General features: G+C 35.8%; 1 protein-coding gene across 2 annotated transcripts in view; it reads left to right on the top strand.

Annotated features, from left to right (window-relative positions):
* Window positions 1-27,569, top strand: part of LOC149577578 (photosynthetic NDH subunit of lumenal location 1, chloroplastic-like) — a 199,430-nt gene that overhangs the window by 58,366 nt on the left and 113,495 nt on the right. The gene's annotated exons all lie outside the window — the stretch shown is intronic.

Raw genomic sequence — 27,569 nt, forward strand, 5'->3', positions numbered from 1 at the left:
AATCTTTAGAAGTGCAAGAGTTGATATCCATTGAATGAATAGCATAAATATCTTAAATGATTGCCAACAAATCACATTATTTCACTACGTGAGTATCCACAATCTAAGGAACCTTGAAGTCATTTCATGATCTTACTTTGCAAGCTTAGCATGAGAGATGGCCTTATATCAAGAGAAGATTGAGTAGTCAATGTTTTATCTTGGAACATTGGGTATTTGATTTTGCATGTTGTAGTGGAACAAAACTCACATAAACATCATCTAAAAACCTCATGAAACTTGCAAAATTCCTTTATTAATTAAATAAATGTTATTATCAATTTAAGTAATTCATTATCCTTTTCATTTATTATTTTTTAAATTTATTTTTTGATAGGTGATGGGCCGAAGCCTAGATTAATTATTATCATCTGTTCAGATTGATCATAAATATGTATTTAAGCTTGAGTAGATTTGAACCCAAGACCTCCACGATGAGAGACTCACAAGTTACCGTTGTGCTATAGGCTTTTGCCCACTAACCTTTCCATTTATTATTTAAATAAATATTTATTATATATTTAAATGAATTCAGTAACCTTTTTGTTCAAAAAAAATTATTTATTTATTAAACCTATCTCCTCTTTTTATTAAATAAATTTCTTTATTTATTTAATAAATTCCTTTCCATGTCTAGCCAATCACATGAATTCACAAAGATTAATCCTTGGATTTTCTCCATGAGCCACTTGTCCTCTTCATTTGGCCTTTTTTTCCCACTTAGCTTGTGTCTTAGTTCAATTTACCTTGAAGAGTCAACACACACCTTTCCCCACTTAATCCTAGTCACTCATTTTCATATTACCTCTTAATCGTATTCACTCATTTGAAAATCCTAACCAACCTTGCATCCTATGCAATCTCGTATTGCCTCTTAATCTCAACTGTTGATTAGACATTTTCTCCTCGTTTTGACCCTACTCTTGCCTATCTAATTATGCAATATGGCAAGTTCATATTCTAGTCTATTTAATCATGCAATCTAGAAATATTATCTAGACATTTCATCATCTAATCTTATGCTACCATATCCTTACCATCTCATTATCTTTCTATCAATATCAACATCATACTATCACTTGCATGATCATTTTGTTTATTAACCAACCCTCTCTATTTGCCATAGGCTCTTGTGCTACAAAACAAAGAGCATCAAAACTTCATGAAGACAAGATCTTTAGTTTATAGGAGGACAAGGGAATCAAGCATTTTTTGGGAGCATTTGGTTTAGTTTGATTAATCACGTTTATTGTATTTTTATGAGATAATGTTCTCTTGGATGATTATGATTTCCTTGTTTATGGTTGGGATTGATTAGGATTCAAAGTTTTGCATGCAATTTTCAATCGTTGCTAATATGTTATCATGGATTCTTGATATTTACTTTTAATACTTTGTGAATTTAGAGTTGTCATGAATTCTTAATAATTTTCAATATCAATCTCTATCAATTAATAGTGCTTGTAGGACCTAAGCCAGGTTTATTTTATATTGTGCATTACAACCGATAAGATTATTTTAAAGTTATATTTGTAAATGAATTACATTTTTCAGCTTATGTTGGAATTGTTATTTTAGGGCAAAACTTAGGAGTGTCCCACGAAGGGACACTACAATTAGTACCATGGCCTTGATCTTGCCAAACTATGGTCAAAAGATAGTTTATGCAATTAACCAAAGAGCTCAAAGGGTCTTGGAAAAGGAAGGAAGGAAACTTGCAATAAATAACAACTCTAATCAATGTGATTAAATGGTTGAACACCATGAGAGGATAACACAATTAATTTTCCATACGCAACAAAACATGAATAATACAATCAACATTATTAAACCCAACCAATTTAATGGTAGGGACATCAACACTAATCACTTGGAGAATATAAATAGAACACCACTAGGGTCAACACCTAGGTTAACAAAAATTAAGCAAGAGCCTACAACTCAACGACAAATTGTGAGCCTCTTATCTGGGAGGTCTTTGGTTTGAGTCTACTTGAGCTTAACAAATAATAATAATTAATCTTGGCTTCGACCTATTACCCATAAAAAAAGCATCTAGGTTAACAAGATGCTAATTCCTATCTAAAGAGGGCATGTACAGTAAGAAAAGGGAAGCAAGGTATATGAAGGGCTTGTCCACTTTTTTAAATCTACAATTGGAAGGAAGATGACCAATAGGATCAAGTAGGACTGAAGCACTAAATGAGTGCAATGCTCTTTCACCGTTGTGATTAAGGATGAAATTGGCTTAGGAAAATGATCTAATGATGTAAGATAAAGACTAAAATAAGCTAAATCAAGTAGTTTCAGAAAATACAGACTGAGAAAAACAAACAGAGTTACAATGATTTGAAACAATATCTTGGAAGTTGTACTGACCTAAGATATGGATTTGAAGGTGTTCTGACAAGAGCAAAATGGCTTGGGTATTTTGTTTCTGGGAACAAGAAGCCTAGGGTGTTCTCTTCCCAAGAGTTTTGACTGAAAATTTGGTAGTCAATCCTGAAGATTCCAATCTTTTTGGAAACATTCTGATAATTGCGCCATCTTTACTTGCACACAAAAAAACAGGGAAGAGGTTGTTGAAAGGGTTTGCCTTGGTTAAATCTTTGCATAGGAAACAACTTTGAAAATGAAATAAGATTGCATAAAGTAAATATGAAGGTAACTTTTGGATCTACCTTGTCAATATCTTCATGAACAGATATTGAGATCACATATATTCATGAAGATGCTTGAATGTTGCTTTGTTGACCTTGGAATGTAAAGAGGAATCAAGGATGCCTTAAAATGCATGGATCTGTGAATGCCACTTCTAGATCTTCAATGTTGTTATGCTTGATTGAGCACTTGCTATCAAAGAAGAATGCATGAGTGGACAAAGGATCTTCTTACTTGCTTGAGAACTCTACTTGGCCATCATGGGAGAGAAGCTTGCTACATTAGAGACAATTGTCTTCAAGATGCCTTGGATACTTGGAGGGATGCTTGATCCTAGATGCTTGCCTTCAAGTGCTTGCCTTCAAATCTTAAATTTGCTTGAACATGAATGCCTTATTGATAATGGATTTTGAATGGTTGCCAAAGTGAGGAGAGATAGGGTGTTTTTATACCTCATCACACATTTTAGTATTCAAAATCAAGGAATGTTGATCATGGGATCTAATTTCCCATCTAAATACCACAACGGGGCTCTAGTTCAAATTTGGGCCTAATCTTTGTGAAACAAAAATCCTTAGGCCATTTGTTCCTAGGGAAAAGCACCAAAATTTAAATGGGAAGTCGAGAAGCTAGGAAAAATGCCAGATTAGGGGGAAATAACTAGCTAGATCGAGTATAATGGACATGAAATCTCAAAATTGCCAAAATGAGCATTACTTGAGCATCCAATTATGGGTGCTAACTTTTTAGGACGGTACAGGGTCAACAAAAGAGAAGAAACCAATTAACTAGTTAATCGCATTGACGAATATGTTGAAACCTACTCAAGTATTGACCTTGAGACTAGGAGAATTATCCTATTTAGGGAATATTGTGATGCTAGGGCATGTAATAGCCCTAGAAAAGAAAGAGGACAACCTAATAAAAACTTTGTCAAAGGGTAAGTAAAATGACTTCCCAATTTTGATGAATTAGGAAAAGTCACTGCACATCAATGGATCCAAAAGGACACCTATTTCTCCATAGTCGCACAACAAAAGAAGATGCTATCAAATTTGCCTTTTTACAATTAGAAGGTTTTGCATATGATTGTTAGCATCATGGTATTATTATTCAAGGGCACCAAAACGTAGTTGTTGGTTAATAGATTTCAGATTTTTCTTAATGTTATTTTTTCCATGACTATTGTGTCCAAAAGTAAAGAAAAATGATTAACAAATAGTTAAGTTATTGATTAACTTCCTTCTAAATTTGAATAAGTTACAATTCCCTTACTAGAATTTTGGAGTTTTGAGGTTTTATAGTGGTGTATACTTTTGACTAGGAGAGGAAAACTAACACTTTACATACATGTAACATAAATGCGCTTACAAGATTAAATACAGAAAATACAATGCATACTCTTGGAAACAAAGGACTTGTGAATAAGATGAACATCACTAATTATTTCAACTTAAAGATAGAAATGCAAGTGAATGACATATAACTTTAGGTCAAAATTTCATCACAGTATAGAAGGAATTGAACACCAAATAAATGAATATCATGTTTGCACAAATATACATGTTTATGGGGAGACTCCCCTCCCCCATAAAAGACACGTCTTGGAGAGGGAGATGCGTCTCAAAGACTTTTCGCGTCTCCGGAGACCTCAAAAAAGGTTGGAGACTTCATGATAAAGTATTCTGAAGTCTCCTAGTCTCCTAATCCAAAAAGTGAAGTCTCCTCAAAGTCTCCTAATAAAAAATAAATGTAAGATTATTTTATGTAATTTAGCCCTCATTTTAATGTTTTTAATGCAAAAATTAAGACCAATGACAATTTAAATGATTAAATCACAATCTTGTGGAGTAGATGATAGTACCATAAATATACTAGTACTAGATAGATTTCTGGTTTTTGTTTATTGTACTAAGTTTGTTCATTTTTGTTTGCATATCGGCGCTTTAGCATCAAACTATACTTTTTTGAATTTAAAATTTGAAAATATAATGATATTTTCAGCGATTATCAATCCGATATGATGATGATCATATGCAATATTCGGAAAACAAGTATGACTACGAGATACAATAATGTGATTATGTGAGTTTTGAAATATTTGGCTCTATATTAATGTGACATTACTATATTATTTACTTTAGTTCTTTAGTTTTACAGTATTTCTATTTTGTATTTAGTATTAGACTCTTTAAAACATTTTAAAAAATTGCTGTCTCCAAGTACCCTTGTCACCTATTTTTGAAAAGTTGTCATATTGGTACCAGTACTAGTACTAGAGACCTCCAAGTCTCCCTGTCTCCCGGTGACCTTGCAAATATATGATGTCCTAATATTCATTAAAGCACATAGACTTACAAATAAATTCTAAACAAAACATTCAAAGACATCCACATATACTTGTGAATCCTCTGAAGAAAATGAGATTTTTTTAATTTGTTCCATCTTTTAATTGAGTCTCTCACTAACATACTACTATGTGCTGGTGATCAAAATTTTGGACACTTCAAATATACTTCAATTACATATTTAAAGTTTTTCACTTGTAATTTCCACTTGAGTCTTGAAACTGATTATAATTTAGTATAATTAAAATATAATAAACTATTAAAACTCAAATTGAGACACAACTATTGCTGAAGTGGTTGATTGTGTGGGCCCAAGTTAGCTCCATCATTGGGACCTGTTGAGAAACTTCCAAATGTGCATTGTATTTTTCAATGCTTGTGTGAAAGTTGGAATCTCTATGTGTTGATGAATATTCATGTTCTTGGTCTTGGGTTGTTAGAGCGCCTTTTTGGCACAAATTTTATCAGTCTTAGCAGTGAAACTAGCTGGGTGACTCATATCATTGCAATGCTAATTCAATTCTTATCAATTTCTGCAAATTATCCTTTTTGAAGGCTTGCTTATCTAATAATGTATTAATATTCTTTTAATTCATGTGTAGTTGCCACCTGCATTATCACTCTTTTTCATTTGGTATCTGATGTTTGTGAATTCCTTGACGAGGTGAGCTTGAACATGATTACATTGTCTTAACAATTTTCTCTCCTCCTTAATGTTTTGTTTCAAGAAAGAGTTTTTACATCCAATTCTCTTTGTCCACATTACACATCTGGTATCGTTTGCACCTTTGATGATTTTCCCAACTAATGTTTTATCTAAGCCCATATCTGGATTTTCCTTGATTTCTTGGTCAACTTGCTGTCATATTGAGTCTTGTTTAGTGTTTCTACCTCAATATTGATAGCATTTTTTTGTAAAATCAAATAACCATAATAGACCTCTCAATTGCTCAATAAATTGAAGTCTCTTAACTTTCAAATCCTTCACACATGCTTCAGTGATTCTACCATAAGAACTATCTTTTAGCACTTTTCTTTCCATTCTTTCCTAGCTACAAAACTAGGGTCAAAAGGAGTCATTAGATTGACTGATTAGTTAGGATGAGTGGTCAACCAATGACTTAAGACAACTTGTAAGTATCTCTAAGGCTTTTTTGAGTTCATCCTTATCTTTCATATCCTTTTCTATACTTTCTTTTGCATTGTAAATTGTATCCCTATGCAATTTCATGCTCACTAGGCCTCATTTTTGGTATTTTTGGCTATCTTTGCTTGATCATGTTTGATTTTGCTTGCATTGACTTAAATTTGGGAACTTAATCTACTTATTGGTCACTGCTATTTGACTTGGCCTTGAATGGCTGGTCAATAGCACTTTAGGTGTTATTGACCTGCCAAAAATTGATCAATTTGGGGCCCTCCAATGGTTTAGAATGTGCATGTAAGAATTATACCTTTGTGTTGGCTTGCATAAAAAATTCAAATACATTTCATGAGGAGAGGTATAAAAGCAAGTCTTACCTTCTCATTTGAAACATCACCCTTGACCTAAGTCAATAGCACTTGGGGTACCATTGACTTATCAAAAAGGGCCTAATTCTAGACTCTCCAATGGGTTGGAATGCGTAGGTAGGAATTCCTCCATGGTGGCTTGCTTTGAAAATTTAAATACATTTCAAGAGGAGAGGTTTAAAAGCAATCTTTACCTCGTCATTTGAAACACCATCTATGCATAATCACATCACCTATTACATCCTATCTTTGATCAAGCAATCAAACATTACCAAAACATTGAAGTTCATATCTCAAACATTCAAGATGGCATCCATGATCAAGCAATTAGAAAGTGAATTATGCAAATCAACTTCATCCTTATCATGAATACTTCAACACAAAGGATACTCGTGAAGGAATCACATTTCATTCAAGTATCTCAATTTCAGATCTAGCCTCTGCCCTTTCAAGGCACACTTTTAGTTCAATTACATTTCAATTCAATTTCAAGGTTAATTCCAACCCCTCTGAACTTACCAATTTCTCTCTTTTACATGTGTAGGTGACATTATTTGACACACAAATATGTAATTAAGAAGAGAAGACAAAGGCCACAAGTTGAGGTTTCATGGAGCCGAAAAAAGAAGGGTCAATGAGGCTTTTTCTTGCTATTATTTGACACTTTTTTGTCAATTTTTTTGGAGAAGGTTCTGATGAACATCCTAATCTAGAAAACATATTTTTTTGTTCGCAAACAACATTCCTAGGTCATGGTTCCCAAGACCGTTCTTGAGCCTCTGCTTTCAGCTCAATTTTCATAGGTTCCTCTCTCTTCCTCTTCCTAGATCTGTATACCATTTTTGCATATCTGATTTGATGCTTTCTATGCATGTTAAATACTCTATTGTTTTACACACTTGGCCTTAGATCTAACATTCAATTCACATTTTTTCCATAGTTCATTTCTGAATCAAACAAGGACTACTTGATCCATGTGAGGCAATTCCTTCAATCAAGCATTTGAACGTGGTATGGAAGTGGTGCATGACATTGTTCATATTGTTGATATTGATGCTATGCCCATGAAAAATTGTATCAAAGTTCTTCATTACTGTAATCCTACGTTGCAAGTTGAGCATTCCATTCTTACGCCTACATCATTGCCTAATGTTTCTACATATACATCTATCATGGCTATTTCTAAACAAAATGTTAATTTTACACATGAATCATGGGGAACAATCTGTTAATCAATACTCCTACATACTTCCTCTTCTCAGTCTTCCATTTGTTTTGATGGAGCTCAAAAATTATGGCAAATTTGGGCATCCATTTAAGCAGCCTCTCTAATCTTTTTATCCCACAAATAATATTATATTTATATGTTTCAGTGATTTCCCTATGCTAGGTGTACAGTGACGTGCAGATTCAAACCAAGTTATGGATGAATGTACAGATCTGATAAACAAAACAGGAACAGCAAGAATGGGACATTTTCATCAGGACTGGTAGTATGTGAAGAAGATGGATACTGATAAGGAAGTTGAAGCTTTCACACGGATATCTGATAGATAACAATGGAGAAGCCCATGAAGAATGAATGAGATAGAAGTTTACGGCAAAGTGATCTTCTGATTCCATTAACAAGTCCCAGCAACAAGATAATAGTGTTTCAAGGATGGTCCAGTCACTAGTCCAAACATGCAAAGCCAGAAAGTTTGATGTAGTACAAAAGGAAATTGCAGACATATATCTGTCATAAATGATAAATTGAAGAATACCATAGTTGTGAGATATACGGCAATGGTGAAAGGATTTTGAAAGAAATAAAAATCGGCTACAAAATAACAGAAGTCAATGAAAAAAATCATCATGTGACTATTATTGCAAACTCTCTAGCTTCTATAAGGGCTATAATAATATCGATACAAATACACACAAACTGCATCAAGTGTAGAGACAGTTCGTGCTAGAATGTTCGATGGAAGTATTTGAGCACCCATATCATCATCCATAAAGAGCCATAATTGTGGACGGAAACAAATAGAAGGACAAAGCCTGTGTGTCTGTTCAAAGACAGATATCGATGAAATTAAGAGGCAAAAAAATCATCGAAGGAAATCATGATAAGCAAAAGGACCCACCAAGTGTTTTTAAATTGATGGCAAATATACATTTATCTTTTCCAAATTCAAGTAGGAACGAATAGAAAGCAAGCATAAATCAAAAACATGAACGAATCTAATGAAGTCATGCGTTTGGAAAGCACCTCCGTTAAATTTTAGGACAACCATGTATGAATGTGCCGCAAGGGATCAGATTTGCATAGATAATTAATGATCAAAGGTGTTCTTGTAGGCGATATTGTTTCAGACAGAGATGCCAAGACCGTTATAGTGAGATGCAGTTCAAAATCTGTAGCGATGCACATGCATCAATCGCTCCAGACAGATATCAGTCTACACGCTTGGCATATGTGGATATTGTTAATAAAAAGATTCATTGCAGGAATTGAAGATGAAGAAATGCCGCCAGTTTAATTTTCATGGTTAGTAAACCCTTTGATTGTGATATGTAAAAACATATATGGTGAGGATAAAAGCATTGATTTATTCTAAAGTTGATCATTTGTGAAATGAAGATAATGTGAAAGGGTATGATATGCGGAAGTACGAAGTAATGTTTTAAGAAATATTAAAATTAGAATTGTTAAGAATAAACGATTAACAACTAAAGAGAAATGACTTTTCATTTTGAAAGGTCCCTCCCATATGATATATATAAAAAGGGGACATAAGAGAGGGTGACAAGAGATCTGAACATTCAAATTCAATAGAAAAAGCATTTTATATTACTCGTACGAAGGGATAAGGAGTTTAATATGACTTTGTAATATAATTCAATTATTTTATTTTAATAATAAATTAAAAAGTCTTTTGTTTATTTTTAAATGGCATGGAGATTTAAATTGCAGATGAATCGTCCTTTGTAATTAATTTTTGAAATATTGTATACAATTTAAATATCGTATAAGTTCACATGGTCATTTAGCATCGTGCATGTGATCATCACAAATATTGTGAAATATATAGTTGTTTCCATATTTGTGTCCAATTTGTCTCCCTACCAGAGGAGTTAAAGTTCAATCTGGACTAATTTAAGATTGCATATATATTTGATCTGTCGCATCTTGATTATTTAATTGTTTGCAGTAAAGTGCATAAAACATTATAAAGTTGTATGTGAAAATTCACTGAAGTTGACTTTATTGCCCGAATGAGCAGAGGCACTAGTCTTTTTATTATTGAAGTCAGAAAATCTATAACTTCCTTCCTACAAGCACCAAATTAATTATTATTCAATTATATACAAAACATTCAACCATTGTACAAGATCTAGTTTTCATTTTAATTGAGTTCGAGGACTTTGCCAGCCAAAGAACTCCAAAGGTTTAAGTTCGCTATAGAGAAGCCTTGAACTAGACAGTCAGCGTTTGAGGTGAAGGTTAACTTGCCTTGGTCTAGCAGAGCCTAAAGTGCAGGGGAATCGAAAAGTATTCCCATTCGTTGGCCAGAACTGATTGAGAAGTCATATCGGAGAATTGGCAAGCTCTTGGATTTCCCATCTGCGGTTTTGGGAACCAACAGATTGGAAACTCTACTAGGGAACTATCTATTAGATGTTTTGGAAGTTTACCTACTTTGATTTACAAAGGATCTTGAGAACTTTTACTCACCCTATTTGAATCTACCAACATATTGGCGACTCTGCTGGGGAGAGTTGCTCGTAATAGGCGTTGTGAAGTTACCCAGAGTTTCAGATTTCGTAAGACCAGAATTAAAAACGAGTTATATCAGTTTGTTTAGAAGCATACTTTTCTGGAAGTAAGAATTCGGAAGATCAACAAATTAATACATTCCTCGAAAGAGGTGGCGACTCTATTCAATAAAATTTCAGTTGGTAACTCTACCGAGGGAGAAGACTTAGAAGGAAGTGATTTGATCATCTATTAATGAGAATATGTACTATGATTAGGAAGCGGATCTATGTTACATCATGGAGGAAGAACACATACACCCACTTGATGCCTTTTTCAATCTAGAAAGATATGAAGGCGAGACATCGTTACATTTGTTTATAAGGATGTTGAATATTTTTCAGGAGGTATCTTCAGACATCATGCCTTTACGCAAGGAATTGATAAGAAAGTTTCGTCAGTTGGGAATCTTGCCAAAAGATCCTGATTTGATGCTTCTCTTCCTAATATTGGATGAAAGTCCCAGTTATATATCTCCCTTGGATGAATTTTTGAACTTAGAAAAGCAAGAAGATGAATCCGCAACACAATTTTTTATGAGGATGTTTAATGCCTATCAAGAAATACCTTCAGAATACCGACCTCCATCATCAGCTCTTCTCAATAGGATGCAAGAACTAGGTCTCTTGTATGATCATTAGGTTCTTAACTTTCTTAAACTCATGGATAATGAACTAGTTGCAGAGGAAACTGAATGTGAGGCTGAAGTAATATATGAGTCAAGTAAAGTTTCAGATTTGAATGGAGATGAAAATTTTGAACATTCTGAAGGAGAATCAGCCCATGATGATACTTATATGCCTACATATGACAATGAATTTGATAATGAGGAAGAGGACTCTCTTAGTGTGGAGGAGATTTCAGCCTTGTTAGATATGGAGTATCAAAAACATGTTGAAAGAAATGGTCCAAATTTTCTTTCAATTCACCATTGTGAGCAAGGTGATGGATTAGTGCATTCTAAAGAGGTATTGGATGAAGGAGATAATAATTCCCATGATGAATATAGTGAGGATGAAGTACAACTGCATACAATGTATGAACATGACGAAGTATTAGGATATATTACTGATGAAGATATCCATCTTACTAGTCAAGAAGATGATGATAACTAGAAGGATGAATTTAGTACACTATTTGATGAAACATTTGCTGATCTAGATGAAAGCTCTCATGATAGTATGGCTGAATTCTCTATATTCTTGAACCCATTGTTCAAAGAAGAAATAGAAGATAGGTCTGAATTTTTTGTGTTCTTGAATCCTTTATTTGAGAAAGATTTTCCATGCAGCCAAATTCATCAGCACCATGATGAAGATAGAAGGCCTGATGACAACTTTGAAGATGATGAAGCTCAAGATATGAATGAGGAGGTGTATTTAGCAAATGAGCCATGCACTAGTTCATCCTATGAGGAGGGGTTGTTTCAAACATGTAAAGGAGATTCAAAATCAGATATGTGTTAAAAGGATATTGCATTGAAGCATGGTGTTGAAAATTTCCAAAGTATCCTAGCTGATCAAACTCTTGGTGAAAGGGAAAATTTACTTCTAAAAGATAAGCCATTCTCAAAGCCTTGTTGTAAAGAGAAACAATATTTGAAGTATGGGGCAGATTGTGTAGAGAAGGGCATTCAAGAAGATGTTTGTGCAATTGATCAAATACATGATTTTGGGGATCTTCTACTCAGCAAAGACCACAGTGTACCTATTGATTTCTCAAAGTCTAAACATGAAGAAGTCTTAGGATATATAACTGATGAAGATATCCATCTTATTGGTCAAGAAGATGATGATTCCCAGAAGGATGAATTTAGTACACTATTTGATGAAACATTTGCTACTTGGATGAAAGATCTCATGATAGTATGGCTGAATTCTCTATATTCTTGAACCCATTGTTCGAAGAAGTAATAGAAGACAGGTCTGAATTTTCTGTGTTCTTGAATCCTTTATTTGAGGAAGATTTTCCATGCAGCCAAATCCATCAGCACCATGATGAAGATAGAAGGCCTGATGACATCTTTGAAGATGATGAAACTCAAGATATGAATGAGGAGGTGAATTTAGCAAATAAGCCATGCAGTAGTTCATCTTATGAGGAGGGGTTGTTTCAAACATGTAAAGGAGATACAAAATCAGATATGTGTGAAAAGGATATTGCATTGAAGCATGGTGTTGAAAATTTCCAAAGTATCCTAGCTGATCAAACTTTTGGTGAAAGGGAAAATTTACTTCTAAAAGATAAGCCATTCTCAAAGCCTTGTTGTGAAGAGAAACAATATTTGAAGTATGCGGCAGATTGTGTAGAGAAGGGCATTCAAGAAGATGTTTGTGCAATTGATCAAATACATGACTATGGGGATCTTCTACTCAGCAAAGACCACAGTGTACCTATTGATTCCTCAAAGGCCGAACATAGGAAAAATACCATAGACTTCATTTATGAAGTGGAAGCAATTAGTATTATCAATGAGTATGCTTCACCTAATGTAAGTTTGAAATATGGGCAACAAACTGAAATGATGAAGGGAAAGCATATCATGATCATAAGAAAGGTGGTGTTACATGATCAGAATCGAGTGTTTGATAGAGGAAAGATACAATGTTCACTTTTGGGGAACTTGGGGCCACCAAATCTCACCTTGCATCATGTAAAGCATGGATGCTTGGTCTGCTCCTCCAAAGATAGTTGGAATCTCATTATGCCCACAAGGAGCATATGTCCCCAATGAGAGCCACTGATTGAGCTCAAAAATTATGGCAAATTTGGGCCTCCATTTAAGCATTCTCTCTAATCTTTTTATCCCGCAAATAATATTATATTTACATTGTACACCATCCGAGATCATTGTAATCATCATCATGATAAAGCATTACGTAATCTCTTTGGCATATGCAAATAATAAAATGAGTACTGCTTTTCTTGTCTATTGTCAGTGTGCATTAATCTATTTACCTTATGCGGTAAACATTTGGCGCCGTTGCCCGATGGATCTAGAACGAAGGCAGAGGAATGAAGACTAATGCTGAATCAGCTGAACAAAAATAAGAATAAGCTGAAGGAAAAAGATGAAATATGCACAGCACAAGGGAATATAATTTTGGCACAACAGGTCGAACGCAGACGAAAGTTTCAGCAGATTGCCGACGGACACTGAAGCACTAAAAAATTACTGGAAGAGACTTGACAGCGGTTGGATTTGGTGGAAGAAGCAAGGGAGGAATTTCTTAACCTGCATATGCCGAGGGAGGAGAATCTAGACAGAAGGGGATTGACTCGCACAACTCGGAGTGCTGAGGGAGCACGAGCATGGAGTGAACTCTTCGTCTGAGATACACTTCCAGAATGGACAGCTTCGCTTGACAAAAACCCTTCTTCACCAAATAGCATGACTGTTGGAAATCAAACGATTGTTCAAAACAGTGCGCGTGTTCAGAATAGCGCAGGTGTGTAGAACAGTGCGGGTACACAACAAGTACCTCCAACTCGAATAGTAATGGCTAGACCAAAGGAAAAATTGCCAAAGTTTGATGGTGATGGAATGGCCGATCCAATTAGACACTATAAGAAATGCGAAACAATTTGGATGGCGAATGGCGTAACCGATACAAACGAATGGGTCTGACAATTTCTGGCAACCCTAAGGGGTGTGGCAATTGATTGGTTTTCCGATACGGATCCCCAAAAATTAACCAACTGGGCGGAAGTTAAAAAGGAATTTATCAGCGAATTTCAATTGTTGCGCGACAACAATGAGATCGTAGCAGAGATATACAATACAAAGCAAGGAAAAAATGAAACAGTTCGAGTATATGCCAAAAAATTAAAAGAATTAATAAACAAGATGGAAAGTAAGCCGACAGATGGGCTGCAAAAGAGATGGTTCATTGAAGGACTACGCCCAAAGTTACAGAAGAAAATGAAGATTGTGCTGCCATCGTCATATACTAAAGCCTACAATCGGACAATGAACTTAGAAAGTGAACAAAAAACAAAAAGAAGAGTAGCTCATCCGATTCAAATGACGACGCGCCTTCGGAAGAAGATAGCAGTGATGACAAAAAGGGCAGCAAGAAGGTTAGAGCTCTCCAGAAGGATATGATCTGAATGATGAAGGAATTTAAGAACATGCAGAAAGAGACGAAGGCAAACTAGCTATGGTGCACAGAATGTAAGATGGAAAGTCACACGAAGGGATCTTGTCCAAAGAACTAGTTCTGCGAGATCTGCCAGATCATGGGACATTCCACAAAAGAATGCCCCTTCAATATGAAAACAAAAAGACCTCAACAAGTGCTCTTGACCAGGAGACTTCCGTGTTAGGAGGGAGTAGAAAAACCAGTAATGAGGGTGCCACGTCGGGAGGGTACAAAAATAATAGAAGAGGGCAAAACAACAACAGCAATGCGAATAATAATAATGGGAGCTGCAGCCGAATTTAGTACGATGCGAATGGCTGCCCGATGGTTCAATATCGAGTATGCAATTTGTGGGGCCACTTTGCTCGAGACTGTACAACAAAAAATACACCAAAGTTGTTATGCAGATGGTGCGGTTCGGGAGATCATGAAGATGTCAAGTGTCTGAAATCAGGAGTGAATTTGATCACCATCGAGACGGACGAAGAGGTTCTGGCAATCACACGGAAACAAGCAAAACTGTACCTTGACTCGACGGAAGAAAAGAAGAGATTGGAAGAAGCGTGGGCAAAAATTGAGAAAGCAACACAGGCGGAGAAAGCACACTTTAAGGACACTACTGGTACCTCAGCAAGGAACTACGTGGAAGAAAACATCATATGATAGATATTACAAACTGAAGTACCAGTCAAAATAAATGATTTGCTGCTCACAATAACTCAACTCTGATCGGCACTCACAAACATCCCTCCAATTGCTAAATTACCAGGAGAACACAGAAGGGAGAAGGAAAGTGGAGCAAGTACAACAGACAGAAGGGAGAAGGAAAGCAGAGTAAGTGCAACGGACCCAATGCTGTTAGCGCTCACATCCGAATGGCATTCGACAATCATCGAGATGGGTATATTAGAAACAGTCCTTTCAGACACAATTGTGGACAGAGGTTCAGGGGTAAACATTCTACCAGAAGATACCTAGAAGAAGTTGGGACAGCCGACGTTTTGGCCACCTATATTCCAGTTGCTCACGGCAGACCAGCACGGGATCAAACCGTTGGGAATCCTGATGGCACAACCAGTGACTATTGGAACACAGTCGTTCCTACTCGACTTTGTCATCATCCCGTTGAAGAGGAGAGGATATGACCCCATTTTGGGCCGAGGATGGCTTGTACAAGCAAAGTTTAAGCATGACTGGAAGAAGAATACACTATCAATGGAGAGAAAAGGACAAAAATTCATTATTGATTTACACACACAAATGGTGGGCGAAAAAGCCGTATCATTCGATTCCAAAAAAGAGGATGAAAGAAAGTAGCTATTGGAACCCAATGAGGAAGGAGTCCTACAGTTGGAAGGTGGATCGACGGAAGATGATTTGGATTCGGTGAACGACCTTTTCCACTGGCAAATGGAGGATTACGAGCCCTTTTCAAGCTGTAATATGTTAAGGGTTGACGAAGGTGAGAAAGAAGACGGAAATGAATGTCCGAAGGAATACAAAGAAGCGGAAGAAGGAAAGGCGGTTATGACAAAAGTTGAAGGGAAGAACATACAGTACGAACCCAAAAAAAGGAAAGATTCCACCGTACGGAACACAGTAAATGGACCGTACGGAAAGAAAAGGTTACAACTCACTAGTAATTTACTAGAAAGGTGCCGACAGCAAGGAAAACATATCGTACGGTCTGTATAGGAAACAAGGAGGAAGGGCTTAATAAAAACTTCAACAGTACAGAGTGAAGGTCCTAAAATCAAGAATACAGCTATTAACGGCAAGGAGGGGCAGCTGACGGAATCCATGGTACCGAGCTTCGGGAACAAGCTGGGTGATATGAAAAATCGGAGGGAGAGATCATGTAACTTAAATAAACTTGATGAGCGACGATTGCAGGCACAATGGGCCATGGAGGTGACATAGAACAGGCACAAAGCATGGCATGATAGACACCTGAAACTGAACAAGTTCCAACTGGGGCAGTTGGTGTTGAAGTATGACAGATGGAACGAAATCAAATATCGCAAGTTTAAAGTCAAATGGGTTGGGCCATACCAGATCCGGGAAGTAAGTGATAATGGAGCAATAAAGTTGTGGACATTGGATGGGCAGGAAATTCTAGAAATGGTGAACGGTTCGAAATTGAAAATATATTAGGCACGACCTGTTTCGTCGTCAACGAATATCAAGGAGTAGTAGAATTTGTATCAAAAAGAAAAAAAAAGAAAAGTGAAGTTATTAAAGCCATCGTACGATTACCGTACAACGGCTTCAGCAAGTCACTGGTCGTCGTATGGCTTTTTAAAGAGCCCCCATGGCCGTATAGAAAACACAGTAAAAGATTTTGTTTTCACATTGTACGGCGAATTAAAACGAAGGCAAGCGATGTCAATGCAGTATAGCATCAGCTGGCAGCCACTGTACGGTGATTCCAGGTAGCTGCCATATGGAGATTTCAGTAGACACCGTACGCATTTTAAGAGCCTTCACCGTACGGCTAAGTAAGACACCTTCACCGTATGGCAAATAGGAGTTGACTCAGATTTTTTCCTTCGAATTTTCTATTGGCCGCCATACGGTATTTTCTCCAGTTAGTAGCTAATAAACAACGAATGGCCCTTGCACAGTAATGGCACCGTACAACTTGTATTGGCATCAGAGAGATTAGATTAAAGTGAATCCTATATAGGAGAAGTAGAGACCGTATGTTTCAGCAAGACACAAAGGCCATACGACGTGATTTGAAGAGAACCAATGGAAGAGGAAAGTCCATTGTAGTCAAGCAGAGGCTAGTATGGCTGTACGGATAAAGGAATACATTACAGAAGCATTGCATCATGTAGCCGTATGGAGTGAAGTTGCGAAATAATAAGAGAGATCACCGTACTTGAAGGGAAGCAGATTGCAGTACACCATTAAACACAGAAGTAGGGTGATAGGAGGTTCTAAAAAAAAATAAAAATAAAAAAATGACGACAAATCAAAAATGTTTAGAATGAATAATGTATGATGCCGAAGGTAAGGGAAAGACATAAACAGGTAGAAAACGCAAATGGTTGGCAAAAAGAGTGTGGGATCAGAAGAAAATCACAAAAATGGTGTGTTCCATGGAGTTTTGTGTGGAGTTGAGAGTGTTAATTTGGTCTTGGCGGCGGGGGCGCTGCCCCTTAGACCCCCAGTCGGTGTAGTTATCAGTCGTGGGAAGTGTGACCAGTTGATGAGACCTGGAGCTGTTGCAAGCATAGTGTGCCAAAGGTGGAAAGATCAATGGAGCAAGCCTTTCAAGAGGGGTGATATGCTTTGAGGCACTTGGAGTAGGTGTTGGATGTGAAGCTGTCTTGGTGGATGCATAGAGAGCTTGAGAGGAGCTGATAATCTAGTTGAAGGCAGTACAATGACACTTGGCTTCAGGTACCTAAGAGTTGGAAGCAGAGAGAGCAGCACAGGTGGCTAGCAACGTCAGCTTGATTAAGGAGATAGTATTGTGTTAGCAGAGGCTACAGATGCAACATGGTTTGGAGATCAGTTTGGTGAAGGCACGAGATGAATGTGAAAGTGGTGTGAGAGAAATAGATTTATCTTGTTGTACTTAGTTAGTTAATGTATTCTGTTTTGTTAATCTGTCTTGGATATTCTATAATTGTCGTCCGGAGACGACTTTTTCTTTTTAGGGGGGATGATGTTGTCGGTAAAATTGTAAATTAGTCGACGGGCCCCTTCGGGAAGGTTCTTATTATGTAGCCGACGAGCCCTTCAGTAATTGTTGTGTAGCCGACGGACCCCTTCAGGAAGGTTCTTCGAAAAGTATATGTACACCATCCGAGATCTTTGTAATCATCATCATGATAAAGCATTATGTAATCTCTTTGGCATATGCAAATAATAAAAGGAGTATTGCTGTTCTTGTCTATTGTTGGTGTGCATTAATCTATTTACTCCATGTTGTAAACATACATGTTTCAGTGATTTCCCTATGCTAGGTGTATAGTGACCCGTAGATTCAAACCAATTTATGGATGAATGTACAGATCTAATAAACAAAACATGAACCACAAGTATGGGACGTTTTCATTAGGACTAGTAGTATGTGAAGTAGATGGATACCGATAAGAAAGTTCAAGCTTTCGCACAGATATCTACAATGGAGAAGCCCATGAAGAATGAATGAGATAGAAGTTTATGGCAAAGTGATCTTCTGATTCCATTAACAAGTCCCATCAACAAGGTAATAGTGTTTCAAGGATGCTCTAGTCACTATTCCAAACATGCAAAGTTAGAAAGTTTGATGTAGCACAAAAGGAAATTGTAGACATATCTCTCTCGTAAATGATAAATTGAAGAATACCATAGTTGTGAGATATACGGCAATGGTGAAAGGATTTTGAAAGAAATAAAAACCGGCTACAAAATAATAGTAGACAATGAACAAAATCATCATGTGACTATTATTGCAAAATCCCAAGCTTCTATAATGGCTATAATAATATCGATACAAATACGTGCAAACTGCATCAAGTGTAGAGACAGTTTGTGCTAGCATGTTCGATGGAAGTATTCGAGCACCCATATCATCATCCGTAAGGAGCCATAATTGTGGACGGAAATAAATAGAAGGTTAAAGCCTGTGTGTCTGTTCAAAGACATATCGATGAAAGTAAGAGGCAAAAAACTCGTTGAAGGAAATCACGATAAGCAAAAGGACCCACCAAGTGTTTTTCAATTGACAGAAAATATACATTCAACTTTTCCAAATTCAAGCAGGAATGAATAGAAAGCAAGTATAAATTGAAGACATGAACAAATTTAATGAAGTTGTGCGTTTGGAAAGCACCCCTGTTAAATTTCAGGACAGCCATCTATGAATGTGCTGCAAGGGATTGGATTTGCATAGGTAATTAATGATCAAAGGTGTTTTGTAGGCGATATTGTTTCACACGGAGATGCCAAGACCATTATAGCGAGATGTAGTTCAAAATCTATAGCTATGCACGAGCATCAATCGCTCCAGATAGATGTCAGTCCACACGCCTGGCATATATGGATATTGTTAATAAAAAGATTCATCACAGGAATTGAAGATGAAGAACTGCTGCCGGTTTAATTATCATGGCTAGTGAACCCTTTGATTGTGATATGTAAAAACATATATGGTGAGGATAAGAGCATCGATTTATTCTATAGTTGATCATTTGTGAAACGAAGATAATGTGAAAGGGTATGATATGTCGAAGCATGAAGTAATGTTTTAAGAAATATTAAAATTAGAATTATTAAGAATAAACGATTAACAACTAAAGAGAAATGACTTTTCATTTTGAAAGGTCACATCCTCCCTCTCATATGATATATATAAAAAGGGGACATAAATGAGGGTGACAAGACAAATCCGAACATTCAGATTCACAAGAAAAAGCATTTTATATTACTTTATGGAGGGATAAGTAGTTTAATATGACTTTGTAATATAAATTCAATTATTTTATTTTAATATTAAAATAAAGAGTCTTTTGTTTATTTTTAAATGGCATGGAGATTTAAAATGCAGATGAATTGTCCTTTGTAATCAATTTTTGAAATTCTGTATACAATTTAAATATCAGATAAGTGGACATGGTCATTTAGCATCTTGAGTGTGATCATCACAAATATTGTGAAATATATAGTTGGTTCCGTATTTGTGTCCAATTTGTCTCCCTACCAGAGGAGTTAATCTTCAGTCTGGACTAATTTAAGATTGCGTATATATTTGATTTGTCGCATCTTGATTATTTAATTGTTTGCAGTAAAGTGCATAAAACATTATCAAGTTGTACGTGAAAATTTACTGAAGTTGACTCTATTGCCCGGATTAGCAGAGGCACTAGTCTTTTTATTATTGAAGTCAGAAAATCTATAACTTCCTTCCTAAAAGCATCAAATTAATTATTATTCAACTATACAAAACATTCAAATATTATCCAACATCCAGTTTTCATTTTAATTGAGTTCGAGGAATTTGCCAGCCGGAGAACTCCAAAGGTTTAACTTTGCTATAGAAAAGCCTTGAACTAGATAGTCAGTATTTGCGGTGAAGGTTAACCCGCTTGGGTGTAGCTGTCATGCCCAAAAATATGAGGGCAAAAACACAATTTTTTTTTTTAAATTAATAATTAAAATGCTCTAAGTTTAATATGGTTGTGCTCACAGTTAAAGTAAAGGTTCTCTACAATTCATGTTAAGTTATAGTCTAGAGGAGAAATTAAATCGTTTCATTTACTAAGCATTTTAAATTTATAATAATTACTAACTAATATTAAGGAAAAAACATATAAATTTATGTACTCATCAAAACTCTTAACTATAATTAAAAACTTTATTCTAATAACAATTTTGTTAAAATTATAATCTATTTTAAATAAAACGTTCTAAATAATAACATTATAACTAAATTAAAATACAACTAAATAATAAAATAAATGAAACATAATATCATCTTCAACTAATCTAATCATTCACTACAACTAACGATCTCTAACTTTTAACCTTATAATAATCTATCATACTTAAACCTAATATGTAAAACATCTATCAAATCAAGACTAATATTAAGTAATTCAATTCACAAAAACAACAACGATGCTCCATTTAATTAAATCTATTTCATTCTCTTTTATATTAGTCAAATCGATAATCAAATAACATAAACTAATATAACACAATAAAATGTTAATCTTAATTTACTTAGTTAATAAATCATACATTTATCTATAACTAATAGTCATCAAAACTCAACTCACATAATTAAAATAAAATCATAAAATAATCAGTATTAACATTTCTCACAAACTTCTAATCTAAATCTTTTGACATTTAATCAGTAAAAGAACGTACTAAATAAAATAACATTTATCGACTAATCACTCGACTAACTTAATAATACATTTACCAAATATTTTATCATTCTCTAATTTATAATAAGATTGAACTAAATTTCAACATTAAAATAAACTAATATGTTAAGCATCATTTAAAAATTCTACTAGAACAAAATTCAAATAATACTAATCTAAAGCACACTTTAAACTAAAATCTATGCTCCACGGGGACGCGTTTCCTGCCTCTGTACCCTAGTACCCGTACCGGGTACGAAACGGGGACGCGGGTACGGATTTTGGCCGTACCCTGCGACGTCCCTTTTTTGAAGAATTCAGAAACGTCCCCGAAACGGCCAATTTTTTTGGGCAGGAAACTTGGGGACGGCCAGCAGTATCGGGGACAGTTTTGCCGTCCCCTATCCGTCCCCGAAACTGCTGGCCGTCCCCTTTTTTCCAGTCAATCTGGTAAAGGCAAACCATCCCCAAAAAAACATTTTTTCCTAATTTTTGTTGTTCGTGTGGCCCCTAGTCATCTTAAAGACATAATAACAATATGCAACCCATATTTGGTCCATTAAAACACTAACTCTTCTACTCATTTTTCGATTTAACATACTTGCTAAGAGGAAGGAAAAAAACATAAGAGCAGTAGCAGCAATGAGCAAAGATTGTGTTTAGTGAGGCAAGACTGCGTTCGGTATTTACTATTTACCAACTATTTTAGTTGGACTTCTCTTTATTTCATTCTGATTTCAGCATGATACTTGAAGCCTTTAGGCATTTTAATTTTTGCTATATATGTATGTGATATTGTTATAATGGAAGCACTTAGTATTTGCCATTTGATAATATTCCATGTATTTATCTTCTAAAATGTCTATGGTGAATGGTTTATCAATGTTATGATATACATATTTGAATTTTGTCTCTATAGTAAAAAAAATCCCCTATGTTTTTAATCGCCGTCCCCTGATGTCCCGTCCCCTAAATTTTGGCTTCGACCCGTACCCGTACCGGAAACACGTCCCCGTCCCCTAAAACGTCCCCGTCCCGGAAACTCCGTGGAACATAGACTAAAATTAATAATACTAAAAACTAAATTCTAAACAACCAAGTTATTAACTTCAAGCATTAAATTATTAACACAGCTAAATTAACCTAAATCAACAACACACTTAATACTAAAACTAACTAAACTTAATAAATAAAAACTATCATAAATTCTAACACATCATAATTTATAACTAACCTAGCATTAATACTAACCTAAACTAAATCTAACTAAATCTTAAACTAAGTTAAATAAACAATATATAAAAAAAAACTAATCTAACCCCCTAACCATCTACCCCACCCTCCCCATGTCATGCGCTGCCCAAGACTACAACATGACTGTCCTGTCCCCCCCCCCCCCCCCCCCACCTTGCTATGCGTGAGCAGTCTTAGCTAGACGCTCCAAAGGCAAGTGGTGGGGATGAAGAAAAAAGGTGTTTGCAGTTATTGTTTTAAAAGTTTTTAAAATTAAACCTTACCAAACTATGCCGCCCCCTCAAAAACTAACCTTAACTAAACTTTCACTTCACATAAATATATACTGTGCCCAACCACTATGGACAGAGGTGACATCAACATGGGAGTGGGGTTGAAATTTGAAATATGGAAAAATATAAAAGTGGGCTAACATCATTCATTTTAAGCTTTATATATATATATATATATATATATATATTTTGACTTTAAAAATTGAATAATTTCCAACAAAAGGGATAATGTAGGAATCTTTGGAAGAATATTCTCTGTTACCAAATGGGAGAATTAAATTTGGTTCCCATACAAAAACCAGAGAGTTTTTGCTCTCTTGGAACTCTTTTGTCTTTGTCTTTATTTTTCTAAGTATGGATTTACAAAGCAATGTATTTTTTTTATTTTTACAAGGGGTATATTTTTGAATGGATTTAAAACATGGATTCAATAGTTTGTGTCACAATAATACAAGATTTATTTGATCTTCTAATAAGGACAAACTTGAATTGAAATATCAACCATACCCATTTTTTTCTTTCCTTAACATAATTGGACTCAAAATTTGTATAATTAAGTGTCATCCTCTTATCTCATTTTTTTGATGTGCATCCATATAATTGAAAATTACGATTAAATCTCATGAGAAGCAATAATACTCAACCACTATTTTTACTGGCAAACCTGATTCAAAGGCTCAGCCGAGAAAGAACCAGGAAGAAAACCTGGCTTCGTTGCCATTACAACAAAGTTATTAAATACAATTTTTCATAGGATTTCAATCCCGAATTTTCAACAATCAAATAATTTCCTTCATGTCCCTTATCAAGGGATCTATATCATTTTCTGCAACACATTGCTAAGATCGTGGAGAGAACAAAATTTGATCAGGTGTCAAACAAGCATGACCAAGAGACAAAATCAAACATGCATATTTATCACAACAGGATTCACAATGAATCAAAACTAGGGAAAGGTGGATTTTTCCAACAGGAGATGTCAGACACAACACCAAACTAGGTGCCCAATCGGGGCTATAAATCAAGAACTTCCGTTCTTCCATTCTTACATGCCAAAACTCATACGTGGTTTGTGCTGACAGGTAGGGGCCCATAACACCCTACCCTCTCTCCCTCTTTTCGTCCTGAGAAGAGACTCTACACTGTTGGAGTCCAACTAAAAGGACATTTCTCGAAATTGGCCACTTCTGCCCTATCCAAGGGTGAGTAATGCCAAAACACCCATACAAGAAAATTTTGAAATTCAAACCTAAACATGAAAGAAAAGCATTCAAGAAACAAGGTTTCAATCCTTCCCAACATACCCAACATACATACAAGTATACAAATAACATCACAATAGCATAAGCATGAAACAAGCATGAAGAAATTGACAAGGGAGATGAAGAACTCCTACCTTCACAAAGAGGTAATGGCAAATGAACAAATTGAGAAGAGCTTTCCCTTCCTTCCTTCAATCTTCCAAGACTCAACCAAAACTATTCCAAAAAGGGCCTCTAAATAATATCCCACCCCAACCACCAAAAAGGCAATAACTACCCCCACTCACCTACAATTCTAGAAGTTTCTAACCCAACCAATCCTAAGGTTAACCAGTAAGTGGAGTTGAGGTCATGCAACTCATGGTAACCATTTTCAATTTTCGCACAAAGGCAAAAATAGACTTTTTGAGTGACGTCAAAAGTCAATAAAAGGGGCTTAGGGGGTGGAAAATACCCCCAACCCATACCCATATCCCATTGGATATAAAAATTTCATGTTTTAAAGGTCTTAGGAATTGATTAAGAACCAAACAAAAGCTAAGAAAACTTAGGACCATCTAACAACTCTAAAATGTAGATTAAGCACTAATCCGGATTAGGGGGGGCTAACTCGATTAAGAAAAAAATTAGCAAAAAAGACACTAACTTAATCCAACTTAGGTTTAAAGGTTACACAGATAACCCTAACTAGCATGCTGGAATGCATATGCAAATTCACGAGTGTCAAGCGACACTAAAGAACACAGTTACGAAACATAACATTTTCTGATCACGAAAAGATACATTCATACATCTCACAATAAAATAAGATACGAACAACATGGTTTCCACGAATGGCACATAGGGATCAGTTCCGTTCCTCCGTCGGGTTTCTCAGCTAAAATATCTTGCACACTCATTGCACACATCAGTAATCCCATAAAATCACATGCACATATGTATATACATATCAGGGAATCACATAAATTAAAACATACATCTATAAATCAATTAGGGTTTCTCTCATCCTGCTCATATTCTTAATCATTAAAATCTCTTAATCAAAGTGTTAATCCTGCATTTACTTATTTCGTCAACATACATATTCAGAAAGCATTAAATGACGAACTCAAATATCTGAAAGTAAACATCACACAACATGAAATAATATAATATGTTCAAGTACTCGATAATGTCTCGACGTATCGAGTCCTAAGTATCAAAATAGTAAGGTAACAACTATGCTACGAAGGGTCGGGGCGAGGCCTCACAGTAGCGGAGCCTGAAGTGCAGGGGAATTAAAAAGTATTCTTGTTCATTGGCCAGAATTGATTGAGAAGCCCTATCGGAGAAGTGGCAAGCTCTTAGATTTGCAATTTGCGGTTTTGAGAACCATGTTTCTCAGTAGTAGCCTTTCCCACCTATCATAATGATCCTTTGCGATTATTAATGTCGTCCAATATGATCTGGGCAATGTTCTCAGCACCCACCATCTCTATTGCCTCAAGTTTGCATTTTTTAATTGAGTAAACTCCTTTATAGCTTTGTTAGGGATATCTTCGTGAGTTAATCATTGTTATTCTCTAAGTTCTTACTATTGTAAGTAAATTTTCATCGATTGGTATTTTTTGGTTTGTATTAATATAATATCAAAGATACATTATTACATTGCTTTGCCTCTTGTTCATATTTGCATATCTTTCATTATAGTCTAGCATTCTCAAAATTCTATCAGTTGCCTTCTGTAAACTTTACATACGCTATTGCTAACATCAACCAAGCTGTGATTACAACCTTGGAAATCCAGTACACTATATTCTTCTAAGCTCATTTTACTATCAAAATTGGGATAAAACTATCTGATCAAAGATATACTAATAATGCAAACTATTTATTTGACAACACTTTCTGCATGGCCAACCTACTTTGATAGGGATGAACATTCCTCCCCTTGTGTCGATTTGTCCTTTCCTTTTCTTCCGTGCTAGTGTTGCTTTAGCTTCTATTGTCATGCCTCCCTCCCCTGTCTTTCTCTTGGTTCTCTTCAACACTCTCGGCCACCCCTCCACTTGGTTTTCTTGCTTTTCCTCTCTTGAGTGCAGAAAGACCAACAACTCTTGCATATCACCCCATCCCTATTCAATTCTCTTCTCCTTCAATTTGGAGGTGCTCACACCAAGAAGGGTTGAAATTTGTGATTTGAGCTTTCCATCACCCACCATGGCCCTTCTACTGTAGCTATTCCAATCTCTGTTTCTGATTTCCCCAAAATAGGGATTATTCCTCTAGTCCAATTTTGTAGTACACACTATTTCATAACCTAAAGGGCCTCTTCTTTGCTTCCCAATTATAAAGAACATGCAAAAAAGATTGAAGAGATATCTAGATTTGTTCAAGAATGAAAGTCTATATTCAAGTATTCTTCCTCGAGAATGGTCTCCACATACTACCAGAGGCATGAATTGTCGATTTTGAAGATTCCTTTCATCCTCCTCAAAGTCACATTGCCTTTTAATGTTGGGACCTAGTTAGTAGAATTTAATGAAAAGTGAGCCTTCATTCTCTCTGCAACCTGCCCACTATTTGGCTCCCAACCAGGTGTTTGTTTTTCAGTACTACTCCTACTATTATTTTACTTAATATAAATCCCCTTTTCCCCAATCTAGAAGCATACGGTGTCTTCCCGAGACCTTGTACTCATCTTGGTACCCTTGTTCTTAGATTATGATATTTGTAATCATGAATTCTTCGTCCTTCATGTGTCCTTCGTCCTCATCTAAGTTTTAAATCAATGCTTCATTTCTAGTCACCTTTCTTTTCTGACTTTCTACACGTTAATACTCTAACATCATGGCTATAATGATTCAATTAACATCAAGGGGTGATTAGAGCTTCGATCTAGATCAAAACACTTTTTCTATGATCTAAGCTATTCTTCTAGTTTTATATGTTAAATATATCTCCATGAATGCTTCTGAAGTCCTCCACCATCTCCTCCTTTTCATGTTCTGACAAAGATACCCCTATATTTGATTTCTTGTCTACTACTTCATTAGCCTCCCTCTTTGTGGTTGTATTTCTGAAGTCATTGAATGTTTCAAGAAAGGATTTGATCCTGCGTATGTGCTTATTCAAATACCAAACTCCGGATTCTCCCTTGATAATGTAATTGATAATATTTTGCAAATCCCCTTCTAGATGAAGTTTACTTGCATTTTTATTGCCATCTTAATGGAAAGTGATGCTGCCTGACCATCTGCCTCACTATTGGTTCTTACTGATAATCTTTTTGCTCCCAACATTTGAATGTTGCCTCTGTTATCCCTAGCAACATATCCTGCACCTGATGGGCCAAGGTTCCTCTTTGATGCACCATCTAAAAATTGACCTTCTTACAACCTTCCTCTTGGGGCCCACACAATTCCTGCTTTATTT

Source organism: Cupressus sempervirens, chromosome 1 (genome assembly GCF_028749045.1).
Source record: "Cupressus sempervirens isolate cs-2001-9-10 chromosome 1, ASM2874904v1, whole genome shotgun sequence".
NCBI classification, from domain to species: domain Eukaryota; kingdom Viridiplantae; phylum Streptophyta; class Pinopsida; order Cupressales; family Cupressaceae; genus Cupressus; species Cupressus sempervirens.